A 14637-nucleotide genomic window follows, 5' to 3' on the forward strand; every position below is an offset into this window, starting at 1 on the left:
GTAAAATTTACGTGTTTGAAAGTTTTATGTAAGATGGCAGATATTTGACAAGTTTTACCCATGCGTGAAAGATTGATTATGTAGTTGCTAAGTGGTACGTGTGAAACCAAAGATGTTTCTAAAATATCTATTATACTACTGCTACTCCTGGCTATAAGAATAGTGCACGCAACTTGATAGTTAAGTAGGTACATCATCTTATCGATTCTTTTCAAGAACATTAGCAGACAGACTCAGACGCCCATTCCTACGTAAAATAGTCTAAACAAATCAAAAGCGTAGGACAGGAATCTGAAAAACCTACATATTATTCCGATTTCCATGGAATAGGATGTTGTAGATATTTTTCTTCTCATGTATAATATTTTCGGTTATTTTAATAATATTTACAAAATCTTTGGTGAAATATTTATAACTTCCGCCCGCGGTTCCGCCTGCATGAAAGTACCTTACGTCCTGCTATTTTAATGCCATTCTTCTAAGTGACTGACAAACAATGGACACCCAAAACCGATGGGTCTAGACTTGAAATTTGACATGTAGGTAGGTTCCTTATGTGGTCAAGGGGTGCACTTAGCTATTCTTATTTCAAAAATTCCCGCGGACACGGAAGCTAACAGGAATTTTATACGTATGTATACGCTAGCGTGCTAAGAAGTTAATGTTCTTCTAAACTAAATGCATTTAAACGCATCGATTTGCGGTCGCAATCGCAAGTCGCGCACACGTAATCTTGCGCAAGCACAATTGGCGACCCACTTGATACATTCTCTGTGCTTCCTTATTGAACCACGAGGAAATTGCTTTTCAAACATTTTACTGAGTACCTACATAAAAATGAGTTTCTTCTGGCAGAACCATTGAAGCGACGATGGTACAACTTTAACCGCTGTTCAATGTTAATGTTAATTTAGGGTTTGTTGCAATAATGCTGGCATATCTTATATTCGAAACCTTTATATAAATATATTTATATAACCCGAGAAAGAAATTGGTTCAAGTGTAGATCACACGAAACACTAAATTAGGTAAACTTAATGAAATTTTATCAAATTAAGTCTGACTGGGTTAAGTAGGTATCAGCATTGGGAACCAAAAGTGTTCTGTAATCTGTTACTCTGACGTGATTATAACATACTATTATTATATATTATATTACTGCATGTTTTCACTTCAAATTGGCAAAATGTCGTAACCAGAGCCAAACAAATAAGTATAATTCGCCAAATCAAGAAATAATGATGAGCCAAGAGACCATAACCTAATCAAAAGTCACTTATCATCGTCTAGCTTATTTCCCACGCGGCTTGCACGCTATACCAACGCATCGCATGCACCCCGTCATGTCTTGCACACGATTACACTCAAGCAATAACCTAGTAATATAAGTACAACTCAATGTCTTTACAGACATACAGATAAATGTATATCACAACTTTATCGATTAGGGGGTAAACAGTACTTTATAAGGACTTAAAGACTACGCGTTAAGCTGGGCTTATTGATGGAATTAAGATGCAGTGATGGTGACAAGTTGCTAGCCCATTGCCTAAAAGAAGAATTACAATTTCATGAACTTCGGTTATCTTTATTAACCAAGTTACATTTGATATTTGTTTAAGTATCCAAGTATATAATGTTCTTCACGTTTAATAATATAATTATAAGGGTTATTACCGAGGTGGAGCTCGGATCAAAATACGGTTTAGGTACCTATTTGGATGAACGAAATGTAATATAACGTTTGGAAATGAAAGTGAAACGACGAGTGTATTTAAACAATTGATTACTTAATTGGCAGTCTTGTGAAGCGACCAAGGTAAGTTAAACTTATTTATTAAAAAGAAAAAGTATCAGGCTCAGAGTGGATTTGGGCGTCATGGATAGATGACCGAATTTTAGTTTTTGGATTAGCTGCCTATGTCACCGACCTATATTACAAAATGATTTCTATCTTATATATTATATATATTTCTATCTTTTATAAATAAAATAGACTCGAAACCCATATCTACTTAATTATGTATACTCAAATAGTCAGACTGAACTATTGCAATGTAAAACCACATAAAATAAATAAAAACCAGAGTATAAATATTACAATTTACGAGTACATTACTCGTAGGTATACATTTGGCACGTGATAAATAGAGGTGGCATCAGTGTTAATTCTTATGCGTCATTCATTACTTTCTATGCAACTATGCAAATAAAGTATAAGCATGCATACTTATCAGCTATTTCTGCGAGTTTCTCGCCCAACAAAGTCCAGTTTTCTATTTGTCGATGATATTTTATCAAACAAGGGTAACTGCATGCGTTCAAAGTGATTTGCAAATAATTTACAAAGAAGGAATGAATGATTTTTTTAGATGTCACCGATACCTCTTTTTTTAATTTGAAAATATATCTGAATACTTATAATATCGGAATTTATTACTCCCATATTCATGCACTTGGAGAAATCTGAGGGAATCCTTCATCATTCATTTGTAATTTAAAAAAATAATTAGGTGCTTTATACCTATTCCATGAAAATGTATTTGATAGAAAAAGCGAAGGCACGCTTATCCAGTCATCGCTCACGATCTTGAATGAATCAATGAAGAATTTCGTCTAATCAATATTAATGCCACTTCCTCATTCCACTCTCAAGGGTAGAAGCAAGAATCACGACGAAAGTTGCTTACCATGAATTAGTGACGTGTTACGCGACTTGCCTTAAGCCTACCAACTGAACCTTCAGTGTTAACGTTAGATGAATAACTAAATACATAATTACGGATTAACCTTTTTTATTTTGGTTGACTGGAAGAATTCCTAATTGGGATAAGTCCGCCATTGTATTTATTCTTATAAATGCAATTATTATTTTGCAATTTGTTATATTCCTTTTTTAATGTGCATTAAAGAGTTAACAAACCAACAAACAAACATAACGAGGACTCTAACTGATTGAGAGACATTTCAACGCCCAAACGGTTGGGTCTAAACTCTAGCCTATTTGAAATCTCTAGAGTAAAGATTTCAAATTTGGCACAAAGGTGCCTTATGTGGTCTAGGGGCGTACTAAACGACAGATTTTTTTTTAAACTCCCGCGTGAATGGAAATTAGGGGAATTTTACGTTTGCCAGGAGAGGAGCCGCGGGCATACTGTAACCTTCTAAAGATCATCAAATGAAAAAAGATGTAGTCTCCTCGGGAAATGCCAAGTTTATAAGCCTCAACCTCGATGACTTTAAAGTTTTCGTCACTATCGAACACAGTCCGGTGGTTAATTCAATTACTTCACATAATCGGCATAAAACTATAAAACTGAATATTTATTATATTGACAACATTAATTTAACCTCATTCCCACCCTGTTTATGTAAAGATGTATCCAAATTATCAATTCAAATTACAAAAATATTGATGCTAATCATTCATCTTCACAGAATCACTACGATAGTTCTACCAAACCAAGTTGATGTACTTACTTACCTAAGACAAGTTCGTTTATTGGCAATCGGTTGTTTACTTTATTTCTGATTAAAAAAATATCAAGAAAACAGGATTTTTGAAATATTTTGCACTGAATTGGTAGAAACTAAAAATATTTGTGTCTCGTACAATGCAAGTAGGTACGTTATACTTATAACTTACATGGATGGTTAGACTAGACTTGGGTGCAGTTATAAAAACCTCAGGCAATGAAAGTAAAAAAGAACAGGTTACAAAAAAAAATTTGGGTCTTGAACAGATTGGTACCTAAATATATTGGAGAATATAACTTAGACTTCTCCCAGACTCACATACGTAAACGTTTCTAGCAGAAAAGATAATACATATATGATAAAATATGACTCTATAAGACCCCATTTATCCAGGTAGAGGTTGCCAACGGGCACTAGATAAGTTAAAAATTACACTGCTGATAAATCTTATAACTAAAGACAACTAAACATAAAGTATTTATTGCTTTTATATAAAAAATCATGATAAGTATAAATATCCAACATAAAACAGAACAATATGACTGAACGGTTTACAGATACCGCTAGAAAAATATTGAATACGGTTCACTAGTGACGTCTAGTAGGTCGCTTGGCCCATTCACGTTGCCTCGTCGTTCAAGGTTACTGCTTTCACACAACCAGCTGATTAGCTCGATCTTAAGGTGTTCTACATAAGGACCACTGTCAGTTAAATTCGAAGGTGACGATTGAGATAACCGTCCGATTTGCCCGTAAAAATCTAGGCCACGTCTAAAGCTTAGGTTATTAATAACTTTTGGTTATCTACCTATAAAATCAATTAGTTATCACATTCCCAAATGCAAACTTAGCTGTAAAAGCCTGTAGGAGACAAGTCAGTTATGTTACCGAGGCTTATAAATAAAACTTTAAATTCCATTTCATACCAATCAAAAATCTTCAGTAATTTTCATAAAAACAGCTAAAAAGTAACTCGAATTTGTTGCACATTTTTTTTGAGGAATTTGTTTAAAGGGAACGTGTGGCATAGCCACAAAATATGGACAAAAATGTAAAGAAATTTAGCTTAACACATCATATTCTTTCAGTCCTGAGAGTAGACCATATAAAATAGGGTTTTCTTATAGAATAAACTCACAAAAAGATACGGTGAAAAATTTAATACGTTGATAGTAAATCTTCAAAAATTGTAAAACCTTCATCAAAACAAGTTGAGCAATAAACTAGGTCATTATAATAATCGTTGGATTCTTGTTAGGTTCTCATAATATTTTTTTTTCAGTTTCTATATTCTCAAACCACACTGACGACCGCAGCCTCCCAAAATGTCCGCACGAGAAAGTAAAATACACAAAAAAGTCGCCAGCCAAGTTTCTCCCGCCAAAAGCGAGATCAGTGACCGATTGACATTCGATAGCCGCCCCACACCGCGCCCTGTCTCAACACTATAGAGGAGAACAGTCAAACGCGTATCATATTATCCTACATGGAACTCTATGACGCGGTAATAAAGACGAATTTGCAGTGAATTTGCGATTGATACGCTGCCGACTACCAGAAATTAGGTAGGTACCACAGGTGGGCCACATTGAGAGAAAGAAACGTATTCTCTGTAGGTACCTACCTGCGGGGATTCCAATTCCAATGAATTAACAAGGCGTATGTCATATCTTTCTTACGTTTTGTTCAAGAGTAAGAGAGAAATGGAGGAGTGTAACTTGGGACGCGCAAAGATGGAAGAATGAAGAAGGATGCATTGGCAAACCTTGTAAAAAACACGCAACCTACTGAGGATGCGTATTTTTATATTAATTTGACCTACCCACCTGTGGCACACCGAGAATAAATTAGTAATTCATTGCGTTTGCGCCACAAATTCCTATAAAAAAGTAGTTTCCATTTTTATCGATTCCAAATCATGGTCTTGTCGAAACTGGTTTTTATACGTCCACGTGTATAATGTTCAAGATAATAATTTTGTTACATATTATTTTAGAAAAAAAAGGAATGTTTCATTTCAAATAGTTTTATTTGGGTTTAACCAAGTGCCTATTATTTTAAGATAGTGCCCATTTTTAATATACTTTATTTATTTATTTCAGTCGATACAGGTATATTGTCTCACATTCCTATTACAATTACTTGGGTACACATCACATTCTCTCTGATAAATCTTTTTATTTTTTAATAAAACAGTCTTCATATGTCACTGTACCACTTTTCAACACACATTTTTAAGTGATCATGACTTAAAATGTAGTTTAATATTTTCTCAGCCAGAAATCAACATGTTAAGTTCCCCACATCAAGCAGAATTTCCCACGCCAGCAGTTTAGTACACAACTACCTCTACAGCACAGACATAGATCGAAATAGATAGGCAATGTCCGGTCACCCATCACAAACTTATATCAAGTATGCGGGATCTACTTGACATTAAGTCTGTGTCGCCCTTTTACATATATGAAAACCGCTATTTAAGATTTTTCTGCTTACTAAGAGGTCACCAGATCGCTTTATTCGTTTTTTCGATCAACTTTTTGGTCGATCTTACAGATCAATATCCGTTTGAAATAGCTTGAAACTAATTGCTAATGTAACTAACCAAATTCCAAATGATACAAGTGTCGAAAAAAGATTCCTTTTTGACGCGCGATTGTTATACAAAATACACACAGCGTGATATCTATTTCAATCTACATCTATGCCCAACATACATATACGTACATCCGAGTGAACACATTACCCACAGCTCAGAGGTGGTCATTATAGAGCAAGATCCCAGAGCCGTAAGACACAACTTATTTTCTAAAGAATGGATCTTTCGATTCTCAGTAGTCTTTCATGTACTTTTAATACCTGCATGTTTGTGAGACTTGCCCGGTGACACCTGCGCAGGTACCAGGCGAGAAAGGTAACTAAAAATCACAGTTACTTAACTTAAATTTTTATGACTGATTTTTTTAATATATTTTATAGAATATTACTCTGAAGTCATATCAGAGAAGTCAGACGCTTTCCATGCGCCAAAACTTTTGTCAGACGCTTTAAAGCTCTATCAAAAAAAAATTAACTTAATTTATTTTTAAATGTCTGACTTTTATATATGTTATTCAGATAACTATTACAAAGTTGTATTAAATCAGTCAGACAGTTTGTAATGATCCAACACCCCTTAAACACAAGAATTACTCAGCCTCGAGTATGAGCGCGATAGCACAATGCGCATGCGCGTCAGAGTAAAATATCTAATATTTGAAAAGTACTTACTGTTTTCAATTTCATATTTTTGCATATCTATTCAAATACGATGAAATTTATAATTAAAATAATAATTGATCATTTTTAAAATAATATAATATATTGCATATAAATAGGGGAAAATGAATTTTTTTGTAGCAATTGCCTTTCAAAAAGAATGAAAATTTTATTTTATTTTAAACTAGCGACCCGCCCCGGCTTCGCACGGATGCACAGCCGATACTAAATATATGTATGTATCTCTATTAGAACTAACTAAAGGACCGCCCGCAAAGCGGCTAACTAAGTCTTGCTCCCGGCAAAAGTGTCACTTCTGCCTGCAGTCCCGCAGCGCAACCTGTTGTTTTAGGATATTGTTTAGATCTAAGAAGAACTTTTGCGTAGGTGTAGTTTTAAGAACAAAAGCTAAAAATAATCTCATGACAATTATTAGACTTCCCGCACGACCGCTGCGTAGGGAGCAGCCGGAGCACTTCGCAACGGACCGTGCAGCAGAAATCGTAATATTTTAATTTCACCACAACTTCAAAACCAAACGTCCAATTTTAATCATTCAAGACCAAATATTATCTACATAAACTGTACTTATTGATGAAATTATTTATTTTGATAAGGATTAATATCATGAGTAAAAAAAACGCATTTAAATGTAGACCAAAAAAAATTCAAGATTTTTAAATAAAAATGTGGTTGTTGTGCCTCACTCGACATAGATAGGTATAGTGTGTCGCGGACTTTTTTGTAGATATTTATAAGATCTACAATTAATTAAAACATTTTATGGTTCTATCTTTTGTAGTTTAGGCAGCGTACGCAAAATAAGTAACTTTTTGGTTGATTTTTTTCAGTTTGTGTCCGAAAAATCCAAATATATTACGGATCCCTATTTTTTTCCAAAATAAAATATAGTCTATGTTACTCGTGGATAATGTAGCTTTCGAATGGTGAAAGAATTTTTAAAATCGGTCCAGTAGTTTTTGAGCCTATTTCATCAAAATAATCATTTGAAATTTCATCATTTATTAAATCTCTATACTGTCCACTCAAGTCATCGTCCTCATCATCAGTTAGATTGTCGGTGCTTGCAGCATTTTCTGTAAAAATAAAATCATAAACAATTAAAAAATAAAATGACAAATATAATAATAGATTTGCAAAAATATGAAATTGAAAACAGTAAGTACTTTTCAAATATTAGATATTTTACTCTGACGCGCATGCGCGTTGTGCTATCGCGCTCATACTCGAGGCTGAGTAATTCTTGTGTTTAAGGGGTGTTTGGTCATTACAAACTGTCTGACTGATTTAATACAACTTTGTAATAGTTATCTGAATAACATATATAAAAGTCAGACATTTAAAAATAAATTAAGTTAATTTTTTTTTGATAGAGCTTTAAAGCGTCTGACAAAAGTTCTGGCGCATGGAAAGCGTCTGACTTCTCTGATATGACTTCAGAGTAATAGTCTATAAAATATATATAAAAATCAGTCATAAAAATTTAAGTTAAGTAACTGTGATTTTTAGTTACCTTTCTCGCCTGGTACCTGCGCACGTGTCACCGGGCAAGTCTCACAAACATGCAGGTATTAAAAGTACATGAAAGACTACTGAGAATCGAAAGATCCATTCTTTAGAAAATAAGTTGTGTCTTACGGCTCTGGGATCTTGGACTATTAATTAAATTAGCGGGCAGGCCGCGTTAACCGACCACTTTATTGCGGACAAAAATCATTTAATGAATAAAAAGAGGATAAGTAGAGCCGTGTGGTTCCCAGCACCAATAGAGAAAAGAATAGGACCACTCCATTTCTTTACCATGGGTGTCATAAAAGTTGACTAAGCAATAGGCTTATAAACTTGGGATTCTTCTTTTGGGCGATGGGCTAGCACCCTGTCACTAATTAAATGTCATAAAAGCTGAACGTGGCCTATCAGCCTTTTAAAGGCGGTTGGCTCTGTCTACCCCGTAAGGGATATAAACGTGATAATATGTACGTATGTAGGATAAGTATGGGGAAAGGGGCCTCCACTACCTACACACATACACATCTACTCAAGGAACGAAATACGTAAGACAAAAATAAGTCTCATAATAAATGTTTATCATAACTACGTCTAAGTTAAATTTTTTCAACTTGTTTACTTAAACCCAATGCCATCCTCGAACAGAGCCAATTAACAAGTACAACATGCTCAAAATAATTATATGTTAAAAATATAAAAGTCCAGCAACATCTTCTGTCGACAAAGAACAGGGTGCACACGCTTTGGGTGATGCTTCGGGCCACGGTGGTAATGACCGCTTACCCTTCAATGGTGAACTGAAACGAACACAAACGTGAATATCTCGTTCGCGTATCGCAACAGTACAAGTTAGCGTAACTTGCAACTTGTAAATCGTAATGTTTTCTATCTATTTACCTAGTATGGTGTAGCCGCACTTTAGAATACGACTACTCCGTATCTTTTCCATGGATGTCGTTAAATACGACTAAGGGACGGGCTAATGAACTTGGGATTCTTCTTGTAGGCGATGCGCTGGCAACGTGGCATATATATATATATATATATATATAATTATAGATATGAACTATGTCTGCATACAGTATAGATAAAGTCTTGGTTGATTTTCTTAACGAAGGTGCATTTGACAAAGTCGTAGCGGACCCCAGGTCCCATAGAATTGTATGGCGGAAGATGAAACAAGAACACGCAAAGAGAGAGAGCCGTAAACAAAGTCCTTTAAATGAGGGAGACAGCACGATGTCGTTTTTCCTGGCTTAGTATCTACATCAATGGTTTCTACCTGTGGTTTCTACCAAAAAGGGCAATCGATCCCTGTTTTATATAGGCTGTCTCCTATGATAGCAGTGATGATTGCCGTAACAGAGGTTTTGGAGCTACGAAATGTTTGGTGTTTTCTTCTCGCACCAAAAGCAAAAATATTCCCCACCACAAACCCCGATTTTTGAGGTAAAGACTACATTATTACTTGCCACTATCCCTGACTAGGTACTCATAGCGATAAATAACCAAAAATGCGGCTATCTATCTAACTAAAATATTTTAACTCTGTACAAGGACTTAAACACTAACGAAGTTATAAAAAAGATACAAGATTTAACTCGAATTACCTCAGGCGAGACAAGACTTTCAACACACCAAATTACTTCAGCCACTGCCGAAGTAGGTTTTACCGCCGATGCCTGCAGGTGTCATAACTCAAGCCCAGCCTTCATTGTCTGATACCGAGGAGTTTTGCAGCATCACAATTGTAAATGTAATTGCAAAATGTAAAAAATATATAAATAATTCAAACAGATAGAGCTGGGTGAAGAAGAAAAAAACAGAAAATGAATGCCTGTTTCCTCTATAACTATAATTAAGTACATATTCAGGTATTATTGTGCTTTAAAGACCAGTGCGGCCTAGTACCAATTTTGTCGTACCTCATCCCAGCTTATGAAGAATGCGATAGTAAGTTTGTTTGTTACATCTTGACGCATTATCTACTGCACCAATCATCTTGAAATTTTGCGTATATATAATTAAGAGTCCTTTCATCCGAAATATTTGTGAAAAACGGATATATGGAAAACGTCTTAAAAAACACACACGTCTTTATCTGGTCAGGAAGGTTAGACAGGGTCAGTAATCACGAGTCACAAGTATTGAAGAGTACTTTTAGTATGGCTTAGTGATGGAATTAACAATTAGTAATGGTGGCAGCTGCAGTCTAAGCACATGTATGTGTGTATGTATATAAAATAATTCTTAGTTTCTAAACTGCGTCATCAAACTATAGAGCAAAATATACTGGTGTTACTGTAGCTAATTCATTTGCATTAAAGAATTAAAAAGAAAAGGGCACGCGACAATATCAAAGGTCAGTGATTTCTTTTGCAACACCATCTTTTCCTAAAACCTATCCAAGCGCAATTCTTCTTTATTCAAACCCACATAAGATTCAGTATTGAATACTGTTACTAAATATCAAAATTGTCGACTGCCAGTATTCAGTACGCAGCGAGTTCGAAACCAGCATTCCAATCAGCGTGCCACTTGCCTGACATTTGCATAGCGAAGGTAACACAAGAGACATAAACCTTATTTCTATATTTATAAGGGCCATAAACAAGAGGCATATTTTTAGACTTGTGTAAGTATTAAAACCTTCGAATGATGAAAACCTTATCGGTGTATCAATAAGGGCTAAAAACAATGGGAATGCGTATGTTTTTAGGCGTGACCGTAAGTACTACAGCCTACGAACTGTATGATTGCAAACAAATTATGCATCTTATTCTGTACTAGTGAAGGTCTAATTCGGGATGCGTAGAAGAATCATTGATAGTTCTAGTAGCAGTAAACGGTACAAATTCGTATTTAGGCACGCGATTTACACAACTATCTAATCTAAAATGAATGATCGACAACTAGTACTTGTGAGTTAAAATAGAAGGTAACGTTGAAAGAAATTAGTAGCTTCTCTCCCTGTGCAGGCTGTAATATTAATCATGGAAAAGTCTAATAATTTTCAAGACTGAAGAACCCTTTACCGGGTAAGGACGCAAGTTTTTTTAATTTTAAATAATATTCACAAAAAAAAAGCCGTTGATGTCTTTTTAATGGACAAATAGGCTATACTCGTATTTGTTTTGGTAGAACTTTTTTCTATTTTTTATTATATATTCAAAAATATTGAGTAATTATTGAAGTAACAAAATGTTTGTTTTACATACATCACTACATACACAATGAATGAACAGACTTATTTCTCAGAGATTTGACGGCACATGCAAAAGATATCAACGCGTTTATAATAGTAGCCACTTGGACTTAATTTATTTATTATCTGTGCTTCAATTGTTATCTGTAATAAAATTTTGTGTATGGTGCTCGTGTTATGGTAAACGTTTTTGTATAAAGGGGAAAAATTGCTTATCTATCCATATACATACATATAATTAAATTCTAACTGGGGGATCTATGTTTGACCAACGAAAATGAAAATCTTATTTTTGAATATGTTTGAATGCGGTTCTTACAGATGTGTTTAGCTTGATTCAACTTAAAAAAAAGGTATACAAAATATTATATCCAAGAGGGCTATACAAAGGATTAACTTTTTTGACAGATTTCGTATTATGGCGGACGAAGTCACACAGTATTTATCTAATTATTTAGTGCCAGTTCTGAGGTGCGAGCCACGCCAATGTCCCAGTCGAAGTATTGCGCAACAGCACGCATGCGCAGGCTAGAAAATGTCTGCATGCAACATGTTTATATTGAACGACATATATAAACGGGGTTAGCCTCTTCACACTTTTTTTACAGACAAATATATTTTGAGTTACATTACCATAATAACAAAATGTTTTCAGTAAGAGCACGGCACGTGAAACACAAGTTTTAAATCCTACCAATGACTTTTTTAAAACCGTGCCGTATCGTTCCTTACACTTTAAAATGACACCATTTGTCCTATGTGACGACTAAGGTAATACGAACTTACCTAGTGCAACTACCACGACCCAAGATAGATTAGACTAGCGAGAACGTAACCGGGAGAATGCCAGGAGGAAGATATACTATAGCTGTTCGCCAACTCGCGAAAACTTTTAATTTTAAAAAACTAATAATATCTCAAAATATCTACTTAACCGATTTTGATGTCCAACTAGCTTAAAAATTCTGTTGACAGATCCTACATGTAGGTATACATTGTAAATTTCATCAAAATTAGACCAACAGTTCGAAAGTTATAGTGTACAAAAAATGAATTTTACCTCCAAGTTGATTGGTAGACCTCAGTCGCTTTCCTTGCTCGGTCAAAGAATTAATTTAAAAATAATACGTGTTGAACTCCAAGCTTCAACACAGTATAATAATATCGTTTAACATAACTATAGCATGATGATCATACGATGGGGTGAAATTTCGTGTAACTGGACAAATTTATTTCAGCTTAGTGTGACTTAATACACTTTATAACACTGCTTAGAGCGTGAAGCGTAAAACCATAAATACAATGCAAAAATAACTCAATAATGTTGTAATAAAGTAAGTTTTTGTACAAAATTAACCGGTTTACTGGTGATTAAATTACACTGCCCATACTAAACGCTTAATGGAATGCTGTAATAATAGAATGAAGAGATATTGCAATTAGATATGCATAACAAGTTAAAGAAGTTGTAAAAAGTGCATTTTACAGAATTCACACACTTCATCTTCAGTAAACATTTTGAAAATAAACTTAACAAAGTGTTGGTTATTCTATTTAATAATAGCATTTGGTCGAGTATTTATTGTGTCAATAATTCCTGGAAGTATTAAAGAGTTCCGAAATTCTTCGATGGTGTGGCAATGTTATTTAAAATTATATATACTAGATATCGATACACCTTAAATCTCTTAAAATATATTTATTATGTTATTCCAATGTTTACGCTATATCAGCGTTTAGTCATTTTGCATGAAAGAGTAAAAAATACACAGATCAGATTACTGTGGAAATTACTGACACTGATTAACATAAAAAATAATGCAAATTGTTAATCTATTTATCTCAAGGACTTGAAAATATTTCAATAGTCTGTATTTAATTTTTTAATTACAAAATTTCGCGGCAAATCTGCCCGTTTCATCCGTGAAACTATTGTTGTGCGTTGAATGACAACATCGTGAAACACTTTATTTCATTTGCATTGTGCGGCCATGAGAGCAACAACTGAATTTTTGAGTGAAGTATAAAAGTTTAGTTTTAAATAAATATACTTAGCAGGTCAAAATTATCTAACACCGAGCGAGCTTGCATTAAAATATTGATGAATGTGGTTGATGAAGCAAAAAAAAGCGTTTACCCGATGTACCAAAATTGGACCCTGGGTACGGCAAAAAGATCTGATAAAATTAAATGTGCCGTTAATTTATTAACTTTTCATCGTAACCTGTTTCTGAATACCTCTCAATTCTTTTCTATTATTCTGGACACACAATTAGGTAGATAGACTATAAATGTGCATGATGATGCCATATCCTACGGAAACCCTTGTGTTTCACATTTCAAGGAATCGCCGCCGCCGCTATTGTGTAAAATCTTCCATTATGTATTGATTTCAATATTCACGAACTTCGATTTCACGTTTTTTACTGATACTACAAAATATATACAGTGGGCAAAAGAACAGCATTATTGAAAAATAAATATATTCTAAGCAAATATTTTAATGTAATGCTTACACTGGTCTGTTTCAATGAAAAAGCGATAAAAAAACCATATTTTATTATAACGACAACCCTTTGAGTATCTGCTTAATAATTGATTGATAAGCAATAAACATAACCGTAACGAATATCAAGTTAAATATCGGTAAAAAATCCGGCTCGAAGGACCCTTAGACAAGAGTATATCGAGCCAAGGCAGCTTGAATAAAACTCAGACTCCCGAAATGAAGACATTTAATGAAATTTCACATAACTTTATATGTTTGTACCAGATCAAAACCATATCGCAATCCTAACCTAATCTAACCCTTAGTATTGGTACATACAATTTGGAGTTATCTAATTCAGATTTATGTTGTGACGGGTACCCTTATGACATCAGGAATAGGACCAAATTACCTGAATAACAGACCATACTCGTACATATCGGTAATTCCGCTACGGTGACCGCGGAGTCCCGCAAAATTAATTGATCGAAAATATATGACACGCAGACTAGTTTTTTGTGCCAAGACGGCCATGTCAACGCGAAGAGCTACACTTACATTGCTTCTAGGCTGTTATCAACAACGTAACTAGATCACATTCACAGTTACTCGATTTCGCTTTGAAACACGACAGATATTTTTTATATTTTTCCAACACGAAATACGTGGCTTTTCAGTC

The 14637-nt window shown here is 34.5% G+C and overlaps 1 protein-coding gene across 2 annotated transcripts in view; it reads right to left on the reverse strand.

Annotated features, from left to right (window-relative positions):
* Positions 1-14637, reverse strand: part of LOC106130039 (uncharacterized) — a 28924-nt gene that overhangs the window by 4891 nt on the left and 9396 nt on the right. The gene's annotated exons all lie outside the window — the stretch shown is intronic.

Source organism: Amyelois transitella, chromosome 22, assembly GCF_032362555.1.
Source record: "Amyelois transitella isolate CPQ chromosome 22, ilAmyTran1.1, whole genome shotgun sequence".
Taxonomy (NCBI): Eukaryota; Metazoa; Arthropoda; class Insecta; order Lepidoptera; family Pyralidae; genus Amyelois; species Amyelois transitella.